The 23,114-nt window shown below is 37.4% G+C and overlaps 1 pseudogene; it reads left to right on the top strand.

The window, feature by feature from the left end:
* The first annotated feature begins 6,627 nt into the window (after positions 1-6,627).
* Positions 6,628-6,726, top strand: LOC132280474 (small nucleolar RNA R71; annotated as a pseudogene).
* The last annotated feature ends 16,388 nt before the right edge of the window (positions 6,727-23,114 follow it).

Here is a 23,114-nt window from a genome sequence, read left to right as displayed (position 1 = left end):
AACTTAATGAAAAGATTAATGACTTGCTAGATATGTTGTGTTTCTCATATGCTATTTAGACAATAAATACTTAATTGCTAGATATATTGTGCTTTTCACGTGTTGATTAGACAATGTATGCTTAAATTGGTCACCCCTGCTAATTGAATCAACCAAGCACATACACACAAATATTGCAACACACTTTACCCTCATTAGTCACTAGTTGGGAGTGTAGAAAAGCATTGCTTGGTGGTGACCTCTAAACCCCAAGATCTCTCTCTCTCTCTTGCTTACTCTTGTTACATTCAATCACTTAGTTTAATTTAGTTGCTCTCTAGTTTACTTAACCAACCAACCATTTGTTGATAACTCGACCTACTGACCCTAGTTGCATTTTCACATTCAAGTACGACTCTAATCCCTTGGGATGACCCCTTCTCACTCATGCTACATAGTATAGGTGTTAAGCAGTTTATAAATTTAACTATGATTCCCACTTGACACTAATTTCCAATCTCAAGGTGTTGTGCATTATTTTGTGCACACCTAGGGGAGAGCATCACCATGGACCACAAATGCAAGCAAGATATTAATCTTTTGAAAAATTACTCCTAAATAACATCTACAAGGCATACAAGGAGTATTGGACTCTCAAGTCATGTAATTTTTAAATTTTAAGCAATATAGTCCTCAAAAGATCAAAATCATCGCTAGTTATGGACCAATCATAGAAAATCCCTCAAATACACAAGTCATGCTCGAAATTTTGAATTTAAAAACAAACACTGCAAAGCACCATTACCCCCAAACTTAAATGGCACAGTGTCCTCAATGTGCAAAGAGAACAAAAGGGAAAGAGTATACCAGTGCAACTAAGGCAAAGAATGACAGGGACAGAAGTATCTAAAGTGGGTGGCATACCCCCCAAACTTGGGATTAACTGTGGTCCTGAAAATTTGCACTTGGATAAAACTCATCAGATAACAAAAGGGATAATAACAGTGCACAGTGGACATTCAAGTGTAAATAGGATAGCAACTGAAAATAGAGAGAGGTATAAGGGTGGTCTTGAAAATTTTGGGCAGTACTCTTTCTCACTGAAGTCACAGGGATGCACCTGAAGGAGTCAAACAGATAGATATAAGAATATGAAATAGGACATCCATAAAGAAAGCATATATAAACCAAAAAAAAAGTACAGTACAGCCAGTATCAAAGCCCACAAACACGGCTGTAAAAATAATATAACAGTATAAAAAATATGCAGATATCACAGATATATAAGAGGAATAAGAAGAATGGAAATCATGAAGAGAAGGTAGGACGGGCAGGGCGCGCTCCGCGGATGTCTCTGGATAGATCTCTAAATGCGGTCATGACATCCGTGCGGAGGGAAGCAATGTCAGCCCGGATGGAAATAGTCTCTGCGCGGATAGATACCACGGCATCCTCCAGAGTCTGAAGTCGCTCTCCGAAGTCGGGTATGTGAGCAGGAGCCTCAGGTGTGGCTAGATCAGGAGAATAATGATCCTGAGCCTGCTATTCATCGTGAACGAGTGACCCAACTGGAGAGTGCTGCTCTGGGTCCTCTACAGGCTGCTCTAAATCAATGTCCATGTGTACGGGAGCCGGATTGACTGCGACGTCATCCGCTACCAGGTCTGTTGCTGCTGCCATCTCCTCTGCCTCTAGATCCTCAGCTGCCTCTACAGCATCATCCTGAAGGCTCTTGATAAGAGCATTATATGTCTTATCCCAATCCTTCTTCTCAAACGAGCAAGCCCCAGTCTCAATACTCTCCCGTGGCTGGAAGGGATAGCGCTGATCACGTAGAATCTGGGTGATGAGGTGGCCAAATGGGAGGAACTTAGCCCATTTGGGCTTGGCCCTGCTGATATAGTCAACATACAGCTTTATCATAACGCTCCAGATGAGCACAGGAATGGAAAGCCAACACCCTGTGTAGAATGTATATAGAGCTGTCAGGTAGTGGCCTCTCCACTATATCTTATGGCCGGCCATGAAGATGTTACAGAACAAGACAGAGTCAAAAAACCACAGGTCATCTGGAAGATAGGTGCGGGTGGCGAAAGTCTCGCCATCGACATAGTAGCCTGTGAGAAAAATTGCCATGTCCGCATAAAATGGCCTGTAAAGAGTGGGATACGTGTCTTATAGCTCTGGAGGCCAGACATGTGGACAGTGGCAAAATCTAGATAATGTATCCACTGTAATAGAGATCAAATGACCATTAATGGTGGTCCTCAGCTCCGTCGTGTTACGCGGGGCAGGCCGAAGGTTCTGGAAGAACATCCGTACTAGCCTCGGGTACACCGGGTATGTGACAGGGGCAAGAATGGCTGCAAGGCCCCTCCGTAATATATCATCATATGCTGATCGGGTAAGTACCGATCGGGAGAAGTAATCTATGTCGAAGACCGACTCGTACGCCACTGAAAGGCGTGTATATCTTGGCAAAAGCCGGTCTAACTCCTAAACTGGCTGAGTTGGCTGAGCTAGTGGAGGTGAAGGAGATGGTGAATGTACAGCCTGAGCCTGAGCCTGTGAAGTAGATGCCTCAGTAACAGAGTAAAATATACTGTCAGATAAGGGAGACTGAGGTGGAGTGGGCTCGGCTGGCTGGTCCTCCTGAATATGTGAGGGCTCTACAGGCTCCTCTGTCCTAGGCCTGATCCGCCTTTGTGGGCCATGTTGCCACTTGGTAACGGTTTTACTCTAGCCATGGCCTGCAAAAAGAAAAAGAAAACCTGCAAGGGAAGTCAGTACCGATATAAAGAATTAAAGCACAGTTCATAGAATCATGAATGTCAAATAAGATAGACAAAACATATAAAGAACATGAATCTATGCAAGTGACAAGGAATAAGTGATATGATGTAAAGCATGCTAGACAGGATAAGTATAAAATGCATCCAATGTGGAAAACACAGGCATTGGGCATGTATGAGATAGCATGAAACACAGTATATGATTGATGAAGTGTGTGTTACAAATCTGTAAAGTTCGATCGATCACAAAAGTTGTGAGATCGATCTCACTTGGATCAATCTTAAAAATGAGAAATCGATAAAAAATTGATCAATCTTAAAAATGAGTGGGATCGATCTCACTCAGATCGATCGGAGAAAGATGTTCGATCAATCAAACTCTGTAACTAAAAACGAAAAGTCATAGATTTGTGACGTGGATGGCACGGGGCCTTCACGAACATGGTCGTGGGCCCATCAGCATAACAAACATCAATCCTAGTCACTGGATTCGGCCCATAACTCTGAAAATCAAATAAAATCCAAAATCTATACAAAACATATATACATTTATATACACATATATACACAGAGCTCAAAGCTTCATCAATGGAGATATTCATCATCATAACAACTTAGATCTAACATTTAAAACATATATGTATCAAATCACAGCTTAAAATCACAAGAGTAGGTATCGAATCTCACCGGAATCAAGAGAGAAGTGGAAATGCGAAGGGGGGTGAGATGCAAATCAAGATCCGAGAGGAGAGAGAGTAGCGAACACAATGGACCTTGCCGGAGATCTTGCCAGAGATGGAGAAGATGGGATGTGCAGCGGCGAAGGGAACGAGGGTTTGAGAGGGTTAAATCGATCTTTAAATCGATTTACAAACCCTTGACTTTTATTTTTAAAAACTTTCCCGAACCAGTTCGATCGTTCGAACTGAAACTTTAGATTGATCGAATTGTAATGATCTCTCCTTTGAATTTTTTTTTTTTTTGAATAGAAATTAAAATTTAAAAACTGAAAAATATTTTTTTTGGATTTTAAAATTTGAAAGTCAAAACAAAGTCAAAGCAATGAATTTCCAGAATGGGGATCGATCTGAACAAATGTTCGATTTATCTGACAGAGAGGTAAAAATATACAGGTTTTTGGGTTCAAATTTTTTTTAAGTGTTGGGTACTGCAGATCGATCCAATGGTGAAGTTGGATCGATCGAAGAAGTTTAGATCGATCTATAAATGTCTTCGATCGATGAGACAGAGTGCTGAAATATGCAGGTTTGTGCAGGCTCAAAATTTGTCTAAGTGTTGGAACTGAAGATCGATCGAACTTAAAGTTTGGATCGATCTAAGGACTTCTGATTGATCTGAGAACAAATTCGATCGATGGGACAGAGAGGTGATTTGGATGCAGGTTGAATGCAGGTCAAAAAAATTTCTAAGTGTTGGATGCAAGTAGAAGTTCGATCGATCGAATACTCCTTGGAAATCGATCGAATTTATACAAAATGCTCAATTCCAACATGAAAGCTCATGCAATCTTGATCACAAGTCCCAGCAATGCATATGAACTTAAAGCAAATATCTAGACTTCACAAGAAATGAAATGTAAGATAGAAATGAGGGAGAAATAGGATTTTGACACCCTACGAAATGCTTTTGCTAGTCTTTAACGTCTCTAGCAAGACGTTAGGCTCTTTTAGCCGGATCAAAAATCTTATAATGCATCCCCTCCTTGTTAGGGTGATAAGTGTATTGAACTCCACCCAACAAATGGTTCCCTAGAGAACTTGTTGGTTTAAGCTCAAAAAAAGTTTTCGGTCCTTGGTCAATGCAATCTTTGGGCTTTCATGCCCTTTCACAACAAGAATTCAAAACAATTTTCTTAGAATGCAGGGTTGAAGATGAATCTTTTGAAACTTTGGTTTCACTCAAAAACTCTATTCCTTCACTTTTAAGGTCATAACATTTTTCTACAACATTAACCTCTTCATGCTTGTCAAATGAATTGGGGGTTGGATTGAAAATATTCAACTTCACCTTCATGTGGCCAAATGAGATTTTCATTATCCCTGTCCTACCATTGATGTTGGCATTCGCGGTTGCCAAGAAAGGATGGCCAAGGATAACGGGAATTTGGCTCTTAGGATTTGGAACTAGTTCCGTGTCAACGACAACAAAATTAACGGGAAAGAAGAATTTATCAATTTTAATCAAGACATCCTCAATGATACCCCAAGACTTTTTAATTGATTGGTCGGTAAGTTGTAAAGCCATCGACGTCGGTTTCAAGTCTCCTAAGCCTAATTTGACATACACCGAGTATAGAAGAAGATTAACACTTGCTCCTAAATCAAGGAGAGCCAGATTAATGATATGATCACCAATGATGCATGAAGTGGTAGGTGAACCGGGGTCCTTAAACTTTGGAAGAGTGTTATGTTGCAAAATTGAGCTTACTTGCTCGGTTAAGACCACTTTTCTAGGTGCTTGGCTTTTATTCTTCCTCTTTTGGGTGCACAAGTCTTTCAAGAATTTGGCATAAGCCAGAATTTGCTTGATCGCATCCAAAAGTGGAAGATTAACTTTCACTTACCTAAACACATCCATAATTTCATTTGTTTTGGCCTTTTGCTTGTCAATTGAAATGGAGCCTTTAAGGCATCCGAAAATGGAGCTTTTGGTTCAAAAACCTTTTCAGAATTTTTCTTTGAAGTTTCTTCAACACAAGAAATTTTCAAATCATTTTGCAAATTTCCCTTTTCAAAATCACTTTTCAAATCACTTTTCAACACATTCTCATTTGAAAGATCATTCATATGCAGAAGGAGGAATATGATATGAAACGGGACGGATGTCAATTTTTGGTTGCACTAGTTCACTCTCTTCATTGGACATACCCACTTGGTTGTCCATAATCTGTCCGCTTCTCAATGTAGTCACCGCATTGACATGCTCTATTGTGTGACATTCCGATGAGGAATGAGTCTCCACAACACATTGTTGCTTTGGTGGGGCATTTAAAGGCATTTTTCCTTTCTCTCTTATATTTAAAGTGCTAGCTATTTGCCCTACTTAGGTTTCTAGCTTTACAATGGATTGAGAGTGAGAATGAAGTAATTGTGTGTTTGCCTCTAGAGTACCCAAAGCGGTCAAAACTTTCTCTTCAAAAATGGGACTTCTAACATTTCCTTGGGAATATGATTGATTAGGAAAATGAGAATTTGAAAATTGGCTTCCTTGTGATTGGTTTGATGATCTAAAACCTTGGGAACCTTGGCCTTGCATTGGAGGTGGAATGTACTTTCCTTGAGAACCACCTTGGGAAGGGTTTAAGCCCTCCCCTTGGCTTTTCCAAGAGAAGTTCGGGTGATTTCTCTAACTAGGATTTTAGTGATTGCCATAAGGATTGTTCCCTTGATTCACAAATGTTGCATTCACTTGTTCATGATGCTCACTTTACACATGTCCATGGGGACAATTGGAAGTAGAATGTAAAACACTTGAACAAGTCATATATGTCTCATTGGATGCATGATGGGAATGGTTATGGATGGAAGATACTTGATTTGCCGAGTTTTGGTTGATCAAGAATTGATCAAACCTTTGAGATAAGGATTTCATCTCGGCGGCTATTTCATTGGAATGGTCAACTTGATGTAAGCCAACACTCTTCCTTCCACTTGAATTCCTACCATTCTTAGAAGATAAATTTTGATGCAAAGAATTCTCACTCATGCTCTCATAAAGACGCCACACATCATCCTTATGCCTATCAATGTAAGAGCCACCCATGGAAGCATCAACCATGCCCTTGTAATTGTCCGATAAGCTCTTGAAGAAGTATTGAACTAATTGCTATTTGGACATGTCATGATGTGGACACTTCCTAAGCGATTCATTAAAGTGTTCCCATGCCTCATGGAATGTTTCCCCATCCCCATGTGAAAACTCTCGAATTGAGGTTCTCATGGCATTGGTCTTAGAAACCGGATAGTACTTATTCAAGAACTCTTGTTATATTTCTGCCCAAGAAGTTATTGAAAAAGGTCTAAGATTGTTAAACCAATATTTTGCCTTGTCTTTCAGGGTGAATGGAAAAAGTTTAAGCCTTAAAACCTCTTCTGGCATGTCCGTATATCTTACAGAGGAACATACTTCAAGAAACTCATCCAAATACTTGTAAGGTTCTTCACTTGGAAGTCCATGATAATTAAGAAGCATTTGAATGGTTTTTGGTTTGATCTCATAGTGGTGTGCTCTAAATGGTGGCAATTGAATGCATGTGGGTGCATTGTATTCATTAGGCACATAGTGATCTCTTAAAGCAAGGGGAGGATTAGCAATTGGAGGTGCAACATGGGCACCTTGATTGCCTTGAATGATGGGTGGTTTTGAAGCATACAATGGCCTTGGTATTCCTAATGGAACTTGGCCTTGTTGCTGTGGTTGGTGAATGAATGGTCTTGGCATGCCTAATGGTACTTGCATGTTATCATGATGCACATTGGAATGGAGGATACCTTGTTGGTCTATGTGACCAAGGTCCTCCACATGGTCTTTATTGTTTACTTCCATTGTAGAAGTAGAATTATCAAAATCACCCCTTCCCCTAGGTGTACGAACAATGGATTCTAAATTCAAATTAAGAGGGACAAGAGTATGATTTAATGACCTACGACCATGCATACACAAAAAGACACAACAAGCAACAAGCAATGAACAAACATTTCACCTTCACAACAAATCAATCAACAACAAACTTCCTCCACATGTAATGATCCTATACTCCCATGCTTTCAAAAATATGCAAAGAACAATAAAATACCTCCACGCGGGCTCATGATTTATCTAAGAATTGAAATACAAGCCTCCACGCGGGCAGTTGAGTAAGGCAAAGCTCACAAAGGTCCTTTAGCACTTCAAATCCAATTTTAGATTTGCAAATTTTTAGATTTTTAGCTTTTTCCTTCTTTTGCTTAGCTCCTTTGCTTGAATGCTCATTTGCTTGCTTCCTAGCTCAATACTCCTAGTCAAACAAGAACAAACACAATAAGTAATTAAAAGAAAAATAAAAAGCAAAGTAAAGACACGATCAAAAGAGTACTAATTCCTAATTGATTCCACAAATACGACGTTGCCTTCAATCAATCCTCGGCAACGGCGCCAAAAACTTGGTGGTTTGTCGCACACCGACCCAAAGTTTGTGCACTAAAAGATAATAGTGTAGAGTTATGATGAATGTCGCCAAGTTTTACATTTAGAAATTGTCACTACTACATTTCACTAAAAATATAGCTAGGACAAGTAGGGATCGTCCCAAGGGATTGGTGGGTCGTATTAGGTTGAAGAATCAAGATTAGGGTTAGTAGGTCGAGTGCTCAAAATAGTGGTTGGTTGGTTGAATTACACTAGATGCAAATTAAACTAAAGTAAACAATCATGCAATAAAGAGAATAAAAGAGAGAGAGAGATCTTGGGGTTTAGAGATCACCATTAAGCATACTTTTCTACACCTTTAATGAATGATTAATGAGGGGAAGATATGTGTTGCAATATTTGTGTGTGTGTGTTTGGTTGTTTCAATTAGCAAAGATGACCAATTAAGCATATATTGTCTAAGGAACATAGTGAAAAGCACAATATATCAAACTAAGCCATAAATCCTTTCATTAAGCTCACAATCCAAACACATCACAAGGTTAGAAACATATGCTACTTGCATTCAAAAGCATGGAACATCAAACAACAAGTATGGATTGTCCTCCCATTTGCCAACTACACTAGAACTACACTACAACTAAGATAATGACATGAAATTAACTAATTAAACTAAGGGAGAGGCACAATCCATCAAGAAATGAGTATGAACCATCAAGTAAATCACAAGAGCATTCCATTAAGCACTATGTTTTGACAATCTCTAGATCTACAGCATTAATACACATAGACATGCATCAATAACACAAGAAATAGAGACAAATACATGAACATCTATTCTAGCATACATAGACATATGGATAGAATGAAATAATCAATTGGAAGCATTAAACCACATAAATCATTGAATAAACAAGATCTATATATAAGTGTCAAAACATGTATCACAATACAAATCCCCTAAAAAATACATAAATCAAGATGTAGAAAGCATGCTTAGGGCTAACTCTAGCCCCAAGAGGATGTCTAGCCACTCATGGATGATGTCTTCCAACCTTCAAGGACAAGCTCCATGGAAGAAATCTGCTCCTTGGTTGATGAAGAGCCTCCAATAGTGTCTCTAGCCTCATCTTCTCCTTTGCTTCCTCACTAAGAATTCTCTCAAAATCTCCCTCTATGGTTGTGTGTGAATCCCCCCTCAAAAGTTGCTCAAATCCCCCTTTTTAGTAGGTTAGGTGACACCCAAAAATGATCTGGCACGTACTCCAATATTCTCCCAATGATTGGATAATGGCAACTTTTTATAAGCTGGCAATTTAAACTTTTCGCATTGGAGGAAGTTTGATCGATCGAACCTTGACCTTGGATCGATCGAACATGGCTGAGATCTATTGAACTGAAGCTGGATCGATCCTCTATGGCAGCACCTTTTTGGATAAAAACAAATCTGAGATATTTTAAAGATATTTTTGGGAAAAGGACAAAAGTGGTTGGTAGGGTGGTACAGCTGGATAAGATCTAGCAGGTGGATAAGGACAAGAAAGTTCAATCGATCAGAGAATCAAGTTGGATCGATCGAACTTTGAGATCTCTGAATGGGACAAACATGGCTCAGATCCATCTTGAAGTGCTGAGATTGATGAAAGTTGGATCGATCGAACTTTTCTTGAGATCGATCGAAGTTGCTGAATTTCACCATTTGCTTCCTTTTGCTTCTCTTTTGCTCCTTTCTTTGATTCATCCCAAAATTGCTTCCTTTTTGCTCTTATTTGGCTGAGTTAGCTTATTTTAGGGATAAGTACCTGAAATTGGAAATAACACGAAATCAATGTAAAGCAGGAAAATAATATAGATAAAGGTTCTAGAATACCTAAGCTTAAAGGGTTTAAATGTGCACTTTTCAGCGCTCATCAAAATACATTGCAAAGAGTGTACTTATGTACACATTACATGTTTAGAATCAAAGATACAACTTTTGACATATAAAGCTACAAAACGACATTTCGTGCTAACATTTGCATGAAATGTAAACTTAAAAGCTATAAGTTGTCCAAGGAATGATGTATATCTCGAACCAAGGTATCCATACCTGAAAATAACCCCGTAACTTCGGGGTGAGTAAACAAGTTACTTGTACGAAATGAGCACGCATAGACCTAGCATTTTACAAAATTACCACCTTAAGGTGAAACAAGTCAAAAGTGCTCGTGCCACCAAACGTCTATGTCAAAATGAGACTCAGGGAGCATCCTAAGCTACCTTAGAGTATTTCTAGCATAAACCACGTCATTCATGCAATTTAAACAATATAGAAACATACTATACAACGCAACAAGATACTGATTATCGAAGTTATCAACTTGAAATCTAAAATGCGAAATCAACTAAAATGGTTCATGTCACTTAATGTCTATGTTCCAAATGAGTCTAAGGAATCATTCTAGGCTACATTAGAATAATAAAACACAAATCACAGTATCGATCCAATTTAACCAATATTGGAACTTCCAATAAAACGCATAAAGCATGATTTCTCAAAGTTAACATCTTGAAACTTAAAATAGGAAATCAAATAAGGAACAACAAGTTACTATATCATCTAGTTATCAACTTGAAATGAAATGCAAAATCAAACAAGGTGGATACTCGGACATCACGCCAGATCAGACTTACAACGTGGTTAGTTTAGGGTTACTAGCCCACGGGTAACCTCCCTATGTGTGCAATAGACTGTAAGGGGACAATCTCCCGTACTAGAACCATGCCCTAGCCTTAATCATACAATGATGTCCCAAGTTTCCAAATCAACAAATTGTGCAACAACGTATATATCAACATGTATATACAAGATAATCAAATATCTACCTTGCACAACCAAATTTGGAAACACATACAATACATGCTCTAAGTCCACAATTATTATGGTATGACAAATGTCGAATCTTCAGAGTGCGATTCGTTACACGCTATAATAACATCACATGTTGAATCTTCAGTGTGCAATTCGTTACATGTTGTAACAATATTACTCAATATTGAAAACATAAACTCATGAATCTAATACAAGTCCAAAATCATGATTTAAACATACAACCAACGTCAAATACATGATTAAATCATTAATGCAATAGAAACGAAAATTAATTAAATAAACTAATTAATTTCTCTAGGTTTCAAATCTCAACCAAATAATCCCAAATTAATATATGTTAAACAACATAGTATGGTCATTACATATATCTATTCAAAAACTTAATTAGGTCATTGGAATAATGAAGTAGAATTTAATTAAATCATGATAATTAAATCATGATAATTAAATCTCTAGATTCTAAAGCAACTTCAAATGGCCCCAAATTAATCTATGCTAGTAAAAAAGTCCTAGTCATTACAAATATCAAGTTAACAACTTAATTAAGCCAATGGAACCATTAAATAGATTTTAATTAATTCTTTTAATCAAAATCTCTAGATTTTTAAACTCATCCAAATGCTCCCAAATTAACGTAGGTTAGAGAACATGCCAATGCCTATTTTAATGTCACATTTCTAGTTGATTTCATACTTGTTACAACTATGTGAATTAATCTTTCACAAAAGAAAATTATTAAATAAAAGTTGCAATTCTTATTCAAATGCTCCCAATTTAATATATGTTGATAAACATACCAAGGCCTAATTTACTAGCATGCCATAATTTAATTCTAAGATGTAAACCATCATGAGAATTAAATCTTAAACATAGAAAATAATTAAATTAAATTCTAAAACTTGAACAAAGACATGCTCACAAGTTACAAATGCTTATAAAACAATCAATACAACCCAAATATAACTCTATGACATCCCTTACCTCAATTTAAGATGAAATCTCAAATCCCCACCGAAAGAAAAGTACTCCAAATCCGACGATACTCCTAGGTTATGTCGGGGACAACAAGAGGAACAACTTTAACCTTTGAGGTATCATGAAAATCCAAACCTGAACTTGGAACCCAAACTCAAAAATGGTCGAAAATAGATTCTAATAAGGGGGAAAGGTAGAGCACGTCAAGGCATACGATAAATGTTAAGGCTCGAAGCAAATAACCAAGGAAAGAGAATGGAGGAGAAGAAATAATGGTGGCAGCCCCTTAGGCTACCATGACTGCCGGCCAAGAGAGGGAGAAGATGGCTGAAAAAATAATTTTTCACTTTAAGTCATTCTATTTATAGTAAAACCCTAAAAGTGCCCCGAAAGGGCCCCGTCGGGTCTGGAAAAGTGAAATTCATGCAGACGGGCTCAAACGGTAAAACATAGTGAACGAAAAAGAACCAAAATGGAAAAAAATGAACAACGGAAGAAATTGTGTCAAAAACTAAGTCCCATGCAGAAAGATATGCCCCGAACAAGTTCGGCAGCATCTAGGGTCAAAAATCCCTAAAACTGGGGAAAATGTCCGAAAGGAAATTCTAAGAGTTAACAATTCGATGAAAAGTGAAAATGAACCCCGTACGAGGATCCAGGCTCAAAACGAGGCATTTTTGCAATAACTTTCATTAATTGCACAATGGCCCCTCCAAAAAGGGTTAACTGCATTAATGACCCAGAATGAAAATATCTTCCAAAAATATTTTCTTAAAAACTCGTAAAATAAAATATCTCCAAAATATATTTATGAAAAACACCATGAAAAGAAAACGTTTCTGAAGAACTTTGCATCCATGCCCCTATAGACACCGGGAGCAATTAAAGTACTTTTCTACAAAAGTAAAGATACCTATTTCGTGGAAACCACTTAGAATGAAGGTACATGAAGTCAAAAATCAACTCCGAGTATGAAAAGTGAGGTTGTGCCAAAAAGTGACAAATGGGAAAAAAGACGAAAAGTGAATAGTGTCAAAAATGTGAAAATGATGCGGTCCTTTAAGGAAGTTGTCAATCCAACGACAAGAGTCTTGGAAACCATTCCTGAGCACTCGAGATGATACTAAGTGATGAGAAACTGAACTCGGAAAAGAAAATTCAACAGAAAAAAATTTATCCGTAAAATTTAAGAAAAAAGAAAGGAAAGAAAATGACCGGGTCATTATAACCTACCCTCCTTAAAGAAATTTTGTCCCCAAAATTAGGAACATCCGAGGAGAACCGAACTGAGACTGAATGCAAGGTCAAACAAAAGGACAGATCATAAAGTGCTAAAGGAGAACTTCAAAAGCATCAAGACTGTCCAAAGAACGTGAAACCAAGAACTGAGAGACAACTCCCCAAACGAATTGGCATATTAACTCAATGTCAATAACCAAAAGAATCCCAACAACAAAACGTCAAATCAAGAAAAATGGCAAGAATGACATGGCAATACATACAGCGACCAGAACACGCCCACGACGTACTCAAATATGTGGTGGCAATGACCGTGAATAGTGTCTGCCCATACTTACTCGTCAGAAAGGTAGCATCGACGGTAACTAGCTCTCGCCTACAGCACACAACTTTGTACGGTAGCATGACAGTATAAGACACTAGTTCATAACATGTCCTCAACAAGTCAACCTAGAAAAACTTTTTGATATAAATGACATCAATGTCACTGCAAACACTGCCAAAAGCATAGTGGGAACCAGACATCTGTGAAAGTTAAAATTCGGTCCAAAGTCGTCCTGCAGAACTATTTGGCCAATCCCAAAACTCCGACAACAATGCCCTAGGTACCACCACACTTAAAGGCCACAAATCCCTAACGCTAGCGAAACTAATGACTCCTACATCCAATAATGTTACAACAACAGCACCAGTCACGAATCCACAGCCTGACAAGTCTGTGCCCTCAAGCCAATGGATCGGACCCCACAAAACCATAAGACACTATCCTGAAGCAGACCTATCCTTAGTTCACAAACAGAAACAAAATACTAGATCAAAATCCCTATCATGGACAACTAAATCCTCAAAACGGAAGTTTACTACATAGCTCACCTAACAATCTTGATAACTAAGGTCATAAAACCCCAACATAAGTGCAGGAAAGATGAAACAGTATAAACTAGATACTCAAATAGTACATACTCACAAAATTAAATTACATAAATCAAATACTACCTTAGTACTAAGCACATAGTACACATAAGATAAATCAAACAAGCCACCTATCATACAGGGGTCAAATAAACAACGGCAAGTTATACACCACTAATGGCACTAACATGCAAAGTGGATACAATATATGAACATGTATCATCTATATCCTTATACAAACTACCACATAGTCATATATGTTAAACATGTTTCTAAGGCATGCCCGAAAACAATGGGGCTCATAAACATGTAAAAAGGATCATATAATTAGCAAGTTCATAAAAATTAAAAGAAATGAATGCCTCTTAAGAGACACCAAGCAAAAAACGTACAACAGAACCTGGTTGAGTCCAATCTCTCCTTACAAGGAAAGGAATTATCCCCCAAACGACCACTAAAGTCCTCAAAACATAGGGTTAACAAGTCCTTCTCAAGACCAGCTCATACCTAGATGGAATCCCAACACCACACGAAAGAAGACAACAGTGTAGTGGATAGCTCCAATGCTAACCGATACAAGACATCAACAAGAAGAACACCCTTCAAGGTGCCAGTAAATCCTATGGGGACTCTAAAGGATTTAAATGGAACCCCAACACAACGTCGTGAGTCTCCAAAGATAAGGGAAATTAATTGCACCAATAAAATTAATTACATGAAACCGCTCACATCCCAACCGTATCTCGTAAGAGCTATCCAAGGTAACACTAGAAGGATCCTAGGTCAACACACCCATCCAAATCCCAAAACCATCGCCCTAAGAAGGCAAGACATGAGAACCTCACCGCCGAGGCTCACAAGGCAACTTCCCAACTCCCAAAGGAAGGATTCGAGTTAGCCTTAACTCTTCATCCCATGACGCTAGAAACGAAGACCTCAATGACATCATGACATCAAGACCACTACAAAGTCCTAAGAGATGACACCGACACTTCTAACACCACCATGACTACATCACGAAGAGACAAAAGAAAATGAGATGAAACGGTGCCTCTATGGCCTACGTCTCATCTCACCAGACGGATACTACAACTTTACGCTCAACTGAGCCCTAACGAGAAGACTCTCTATGAGTCAAGACTGTGACGCTATATGCGTGAAATGGAAATGAGATCAATAACAGCATGAGTTATTATGATCAAATGCAACTCACACTATGAATGCACGAAACATGACACAAGACAAGATATGCAACATACGGTCATGTTAAAACAATCAAAGAAAGCCCTTTAAACAGTTAAGCACTTAAGCAAATAAGCATACATGTCAAACAAGGATGCTTTTAAACACACAAGTATATAAGCATAGAGACATGTCATCATACCAAACGTGTTATCAAGAAACACGTAAACATGTTACAACACCAAAACATGTTATCAAAGGCATGTGAATATATCAAATTAGATCAACAAGAGCATAATATGCACCCAAAACCCATCGTCCGAAGGTTTTCGAACCTCGAAGCTCTGATACCACCTATGACGATCCTGGATTTTACGAACCCAGTGTATCCTGTGATGACTGAAAACGGATCCAAATGCGGAAGCTAGAGCATAAACAAGTCTATAGGGATATACATCATCCCTAAGACACAATAATAGCCTTCCGAGGAGTCCCGTGACTCAACATAAGTAAGACCGAAGTTAGGGTTTCAAAACCCTTCAAGAAACGGACAAAGGGTAAAATGATCATTTCAAAACAAAATGGGTGCCACGGTGCACACCATTGGAAGGACAACAAAAAAATTAACAAAGTTAGACTCAATAATCACTTGATTTAGAGTCCGGATGACAAAGATATGAAAATAGGACAAAGTGATGCCTCCGATTAAGAGGTACCACAACCTTATCTCACTAAAACCATTATAACTCTCACTACGGTTGGAGTTTCAGTGTGTGGTCAGTACCATTGGAAAACTGACTTCAAGCTTTTGAATTAGACTCAAGAATAACCTAATTTAGACCTAAAATGAGCAAGTTATGACCGTTTAAAGACAGGTCATCGTGGCAGCCAAATTGAGTCGACTCAGTTGGCAACTGAGTCAGCTCTTTTAGGCCAAGAGCACTAAAAATAACTAAAATGAGGTGTGGATGAACCTAGTCAGCTCCTTTAAGAACTGAGTTGGCTGGGTTAGACTGAGAGCATAAAAAATGAAGAAAATGATGCCCAGATGAACTAAGTCGACTCTTTTGAGAACCGAGTCGGCTCGGTTGAAGAAAGAGTCGGCTCCTTTAGGAACCGAGTTGGCTCTTCTGGACTGAGGGCTTGCTACAACAGAATTTCTTGGAAAAAAATGCAGAAACAGAAAACTGAAATGGATTCAAGATTTTTGAGGCCAAGATGAGATTTTCTAGAAAAATGTCGTAAAGAAACTACCCCTAAAATCACATTTTCTATGTGATGGAGTCAAGACCAGAATTTATTTCCCGAAGGAAAACCCCAAAATGCCCTTAAGCTAGAATATGCAAGAAAATTTGTGAAATGAATCTGCAGGAGGCTCATTTCACCAAGGAAAGGGTTTTTCACTGAAACGATCATGCACATAGACGTAACTTACCTATTGGGATGTGCTACAATAATCCCCAGCTTCAAAATACCTCCGATGCAAAATTTGACCTATCAACGGCCAAAAATGACAAAAATGAACAAGAAATGGAAAATTTGAAAACCAAAATTAACAAATGATTTTAAATTACCGTTTGGCCCTTGGCCGCACTTCAAACATGAATAATGAGAACCAATGGAAGAATAAAAATGGAATTCCCAAACCCGATACAACCATGGTGAAGCAATGACTTGCCATTTTTCAATATTTTCATAATAAACCTTGAAAGTGAAAATGTATAGAATACAAATTAGATGTCAATGGCCTATGGCCTCATCTCATACATGTCAAATACATTGCAAAGAGTGTACTTAGGTACACATTACATGTTTAGAATCAAAGATACAAGTTTTGGCATATAAAGCTACAAAATGACATTTCATGCAAACATTTGCATGAAATGTAAACTTAAAAGCTACAAGTCGTCCAAGAAATGATGTGCATCTCGAACCAAGGTATATGTGCCTGAAAATAACTCAGTAGCTTCGGGATAAGTAAACAAGTTACTCGTAGGGAATAAGCATGCATAGACCTAGCATTTTACAAAATTATCATTTTTAAGGTGAAATAAGTCAAAAGGGCTCATGTCATCTAACGTTTATGTTAAAATGAGACTCAGGGAGAATCCTAAGCTATCTTAGAGTATTTCTAGCATAAACCACATCATTCATGCAATTTAAACAATATAGAAACATACTATATAATACAACAAGAAACTGATTATCGAAGTTATCAACTTTAAATCTGAAATGCGAAATCAACTAAAATGGTTAATGCCACTTAACATCTATGTTCCAAATGAGTCTAAGAAATCATTCTAGGCTACATTAGAACAATAAAACACAACTCACAATATCGATGCAATTTAACCAACATTGGAACTTCCAATACAACGCATAAAGCATGATTTCTCAAAGTTAACATCTTGAAACATAAAATGGGAAATCAAATAAGGAACAAAAAGTTACGATAGCATCTAGTTATCAACTTGAAATGAAATGCGAAATCAAACAAGATGGATACTTAGACATCACGCCGGATCAGACCGACAACGTGGTTAGTTTAGGGTTACTAGCCCACGGGTAACCTCCCTATGTGCGCACTAGACTGTAGGGGGACAATCCCCCGTACTAGAACCATGCCCTAGTTGTAGTCATTCAATGATATCCTAAGTTTCCAAAATCAACAAATTGTGCAACAACGTATATATCAACATGTATATACATGATAATTAACTATCTACCAAGCATAACCAAATTTGGAAACACATACAATACATGTTCTAAGTCCACAACTACTATGGTATGACAAATGTCGAATCTCCAGAGTGCGATTCATTACACGCTATAATAACATCACATGTCGAATCTTTAGTATGCGATTCGTTACACGCTATAACAATATCACTCAATATTGAAAACAAAAACTCGTGAATCTAATATAAGTCCAAAATTATGATTTAAACATACAACCAACGTCAAATACATGATTAAATCATTAATACAATAGAAACATAAATTAATTAAATAAACTAATTAATTTCTCTAAGTCACAAATCTCAACCAAATAATCCCAAATTAATATATGTTAAACATAGCATGGTCATTACATATATCTATTCAAAAACTTAATTAGGTCATTGGAACAATGAAGTAGAATTTAATTAAATCATGATAATTAAATCTTGAGATTTTAAAGTAACTTCAAATGGCCCCAAATTAATATATGTGATGAGCGTTAAAAAGTGCGTATTTAAATCCCTTAAGTTCAAGTATTCTAGGACCTTCACCTATCTTATTTTCCCATTTTAGACTAATTTCATGTTATTACCCTTTTTAGGCACTTATCCCCAAAATAACTCAATTCAGCCAAATTAGAGCATAAAAGAAGCAATCTCAAGCTTAATGAAAGAAAGGAGCAAAGTAGAAGCAAAGTGGTGGAAAACAACAATTTTTGATCGATCAGACAAATCTTCGATCAATCTCATAGTGATCGATCCAGCGTTATCAAGATGGATCAAGCCTCTTATCCTTATCCCTAAGAATTTCCATCTTCGATCGATCTAACATCCTTTCGATCGATCGAACTTCTTTGATCTTATCCCCACCTACCACTTTTGTCTTTTTCCCAAAATATCCCAAAAATATCTCAGATTTATCTTATTCCAAAAAAGCACCGCTATAGTTCGATTGATCTCATCAGAATTCGATCGATCTCATTAGAATTCGATCGATCGAGCATCCTCAAGTTCAAAAAAAAAAACAGAGTCCAGCTCATTAAAAGATGGCTCATGGTGTAATCATTGAAGGGGCCCTAGTGCACGAGGCCTGACCATTGGGTGTGACACTTGAGCTACCTATATAAAGATTTTGAGCCACATATACAAAAAGGAGGAAGGAAAAGAAGAAAGTGAGATATACAATCTTAAAAAGAGAGGCTAGAGGAGTCTAGAGATTAAAGAGATACACACCATTCAGGAGTTCTTCCATTCATCTAGGGTTTCCATCAAGAAGAAGATCATTCCTACCATGGAGATGGCCCTTAAGGGTTGGATGACTATATCAATGAGTGGCTAAACATCTTCTTGGGGCTAGAGTTAGCCTAAGCATGCCTTCTAGATCTTAATGTTTTGTATTTTAAGGGGATTTGTGTTGTAATCCTTGTCTTGACATTTGATTTATATATGAATCTTGTTTCTACAATGATTTGGGTTATTTAAAACTTCCAATTGATCATTTCATTCTACTCATATGTCTATATATGCTAGAATTAGATGTTCATATGTTTATCTCTAGGTTTTTTGTTATTAATGCATGTCTATGTGTGTTGATGCTATAAATTTAGAGATTGTCAAGGCATGGTGGTTTAATGGAATACTCTTGTGGTTTGTTTGATGGTTCATACTCATTTCTTAAAGGATTGTGCCTCTACCTTAGTTTAATTAGTTTAATTTTCATGCCCTTAGTTTAGTTGTAGTGTAGTTGCCTTACTTTCGTAGATGGGAGGACAATCCACGCTTGTTGTTTGATGTTCCATGCTTATGAATGCAAGTAGTATAATTCTCTAGCTTGTTAATGTGTTTTGATTGTGAGCTTAAAGGAAGGAATAATGGCTTAGTTTGATATATTGTGCTATTCATTAGGTTGTCTAGACAATGTATACTTAATTAGTCATCCATATTTATTGGTTCAATCAATCATACATATTAGTATTGCAATATATATTTCCCCTCATTTATTACACATTGAGTGTCTAGAAAGGTGATGTTTAGTGGTGACCTCTAAATCCCAAGATCCCTCTCTCTTATTTCTCTACCCTTTATTTACTTTAATTGCTTTGTATTGAATTTGTTTACATTGTAGTTTAATTAACCAATCAAACCACCTTTTGATCACTCGACCTATTAATTCGACCTTTTTCCATTTCAATATTGCTTTCAATCCCTTAGGACGATCCCTATTCACCCTAACTATATTAGTAGTTAGAGGTAGTGGCACTTTATAAATTCAAACTTGGCCACTCTTTAACACATTTTAACTGGTTGCCCCACGACACACGCCAAGTTTTGGCGCTGTTGCTGGGGATTAGGCAATGCCGTATTTCAGAAACAATTAGGAATTAGTACTCTTTTGATCGTGTCTTTACTTTATTTTGTTTTGGTTACTTATTGTGTTTGTTCTTGATTGGCTAGGTGCATTGAGCAAAGGAAGTGAAGCAAAGGAGAATTCTAAAACAAGGAGCTAAGCTAAGCATAAAAAGGCTAAAATCTAAAAAATTGCAAAGCTCGGCAAAAATTGAAAAAAAAAATAAATTGAAGTTACTTAAGGGCCCTTTGTGAGCTTTTATGAACTCAATCTCTAGTTAAATTGTGAGCCCGCATGGAGGCAAGTTTGTATTTTCTTAGATAGATCGTGAGCCCGCGTGGAGGCAATTTAATTTTTCTTACATATTGTTCAAAGCATGGGAGTATGGGATCATCGTATATGGAGGATTGTTAATTGATTGTTGCGGGGGTGAAGTGTTTGATTCTATTGTTTTATTGGTGTGTTACTTGAAGTTTGTGTGCTCCCTTCCCTACTCTTCATCTTAGGCATTCTAATGGAAAATCTAGAGGGTAATCTTGGCTATTTAGACCCGCATTTCATTGGACATCCCCCTCTTAACCAACATCCCCACGGAGTTCAAGTTCCAATTCCTCCAATGATTCTTCGTGATCATTACAATCTTCATGAATACCATGCACCAATTTGCATCATGCTTCCTAATTTTGGGGTCAATCAATATGAAATTAAGCCCCAAACCATTCAAATGTGTCCACTTTTCTATTGCTTAGATGATGAGGAACCATATAAATATCTTGATGAATTTCTTGAAATATGCTCCACCGTGAAGTACATGAATGTCCCGGAAGAAGTTCTTAGACTACTTCTCTTCCCTTTCACTCTTAAAAATAAAGCAAAACATTGGTTCAACAATTTGGGGGCAAATTCAATAACATATTGGATGCAAATGTAAAGTGAATTTTTGAAAAAAATTTACCCCGTGAGTTTGACCAATTTAATGAGAACTTCAATAAGAGAATTTTCTCATGGGGAAGGAGAACTTTTACATGAGGCTTGGGAAAAATTGAATGACTTGTTAAGGAAATGTCCACATCATGGTATTCTAAAATGGCATGTTGTCCAATATTTCTAAGAAAGCGTATCCGACATTTATAAGGACATAGTTGAAACATCATGTGGAGGTTCATATTTTGGAAAACATGAAGATGATGTTTGGCACCTTTTTGAAAAAATGAGTGAAAATTCTTTGCATAAATATCACACTTCTCGGTTGGATCATGATTCTAATGAAAAGCAGAAAAATTTGAAAGTGTGTCAAATTCAAAATCCAATGGAGATTGTAGCCAAGGTTAAAACTCTTTCATAAAAACTTGATCGATTCTTATCAAGTCAAAAATCGGTTAAAAAGTCACCTCCTTTTCGTCGCTCTTATTAGTCTTATGAGCCTTGCATAACTTATTCTAGTGTTCTACATTCTACTTCCAATTGTCTTCACGGACATGTGTTTAATGAACATTTTGAACAAGTCAATGCTACATTTACTCACCCTTATTCAAATGTTTATGTTCCGATGTGGAATGAAAGTTCAAGTCCTTGTCAAGTTAAACATTTTTGAGGTAGATATGTGACACCTCATAAAAGGAATGAAGGTTTCCAAGGATTCGTTTCTTCTTCTCATCATCAAATAATGAATTACTTTTCACATCATCAAGTGTATGATTATCAAAATTGCTCTCATCATCCTCATGCACTTTCTAGAAATTCTACATTTGAAGATAAGGTTTTGGTGGCTTTGGGTAGTTTAGAAATGAACACTAATCTATTACATTCTCATTCTCAATCGATATCAAAGCTTAAATCCCAAATTAGGACAATAGCTAATGCATTGAATGCAAGAGAAATTGGTAAATTGCCTACGCCCAATACCTTGTGGAAGTAAACTCTACATCGGAGTGTCCTTCCCAAGAACAAGTGCAAGCCATTACCACTTTAAGAAGTGGTAAATAAATTGACAATAGGATCAAAAAACCAATTGAAGTTAGCGAACCGGTGTAACTGAAAGTTAACACCTGTCCCATTCCCAATCTGACTCCTACTTCCTTGGATGAAAATGTTTTCATTAAGAATTCTCAACCTTCTTTGTCGTTATCTCCTCAAGTTGCAAGGTTTTATGAGCCAAAAGCTCCATTTCCATATGCTTTAAAAGAGACTTCGCCTTTTGGGAGGCAAGAAGGAAAAATCTATGACATGATGGAAGTCTTCAAACAAGTTAACATAATCTCTCTCTCTTTGATGCAATTAAACAAATTCCACCTTATGCAAAAATTTTAAAAGATCTTTGCACACAAAAGAGGAAGAGCAAAGGACAAGGCCCTTAAAAAGTGTTCTTCACGGATCAAGTGAGCTCCATCATTCAACATAACACTCCACCTAAGTTCAAAGATCCCAATGCTCCAACCATCTAATGCGTAATTGGAAACCATGAAGTTCATAGAGCTCTTCTTAACTTAGGAACAAGTGTTAAATTGTTTCCTTACTCCGTGTATATCCAACTAGGTTTGAATGAATTGAAGCCAATCTCGGTGGTGCTTCAATTGGCCGATAGATCCATCAAAACACCTAGTGGCATGGTTGAGGACATACTCATCAAGATTGACAAGTTTTATTTCCCGATTGATTTTGTGGTTCTTGATACCGGACCGGTTGCCAACCCTAACAATCAGATCCCAATCATCTTAGGAAGGCCATTCTTTGCCACTGCAAATGCAACCATTAATTGTAGATCTGAAGTTATGGACCTTTCTTTTGGCAATATGATGGTTAAGCTTAATGTTTTCAATACAAGTCAACATCCCATAGATGAAGACGAGTGTTGTATCATAGATGTCTTAGATGAAATTGTAAAGGAGTCCATTCCTTCCATGGTTATAAAAAAGCCAACCGAGGATAATCTTTCATCTCTTTTATCC

Source organism: Cornus florida, unplaced genomic scaffold (genome assembly GCF_030987335.1).
Source record: "Cornus florida cultivar Cherokee Brave unplaced genomic scaffold, ASM3098733v1 CherokeeBrave_3.0.0_Hap2_Chr10, whole genome shotgun sequence".
In the NCBI taxonomy this organism is placed as follows: domain Eukaryota; kingdom Viridiplantae; phylum Streptophyta; class Magnoliopsida; order Cornales; family Cornaceae; genus Cornus; species Cornus florida.
The sequence above is the reverse complement of the archived record's forward strand: the minus strand, read 5'-3'. Positions and strand labels throughout refer to the sequence as shown.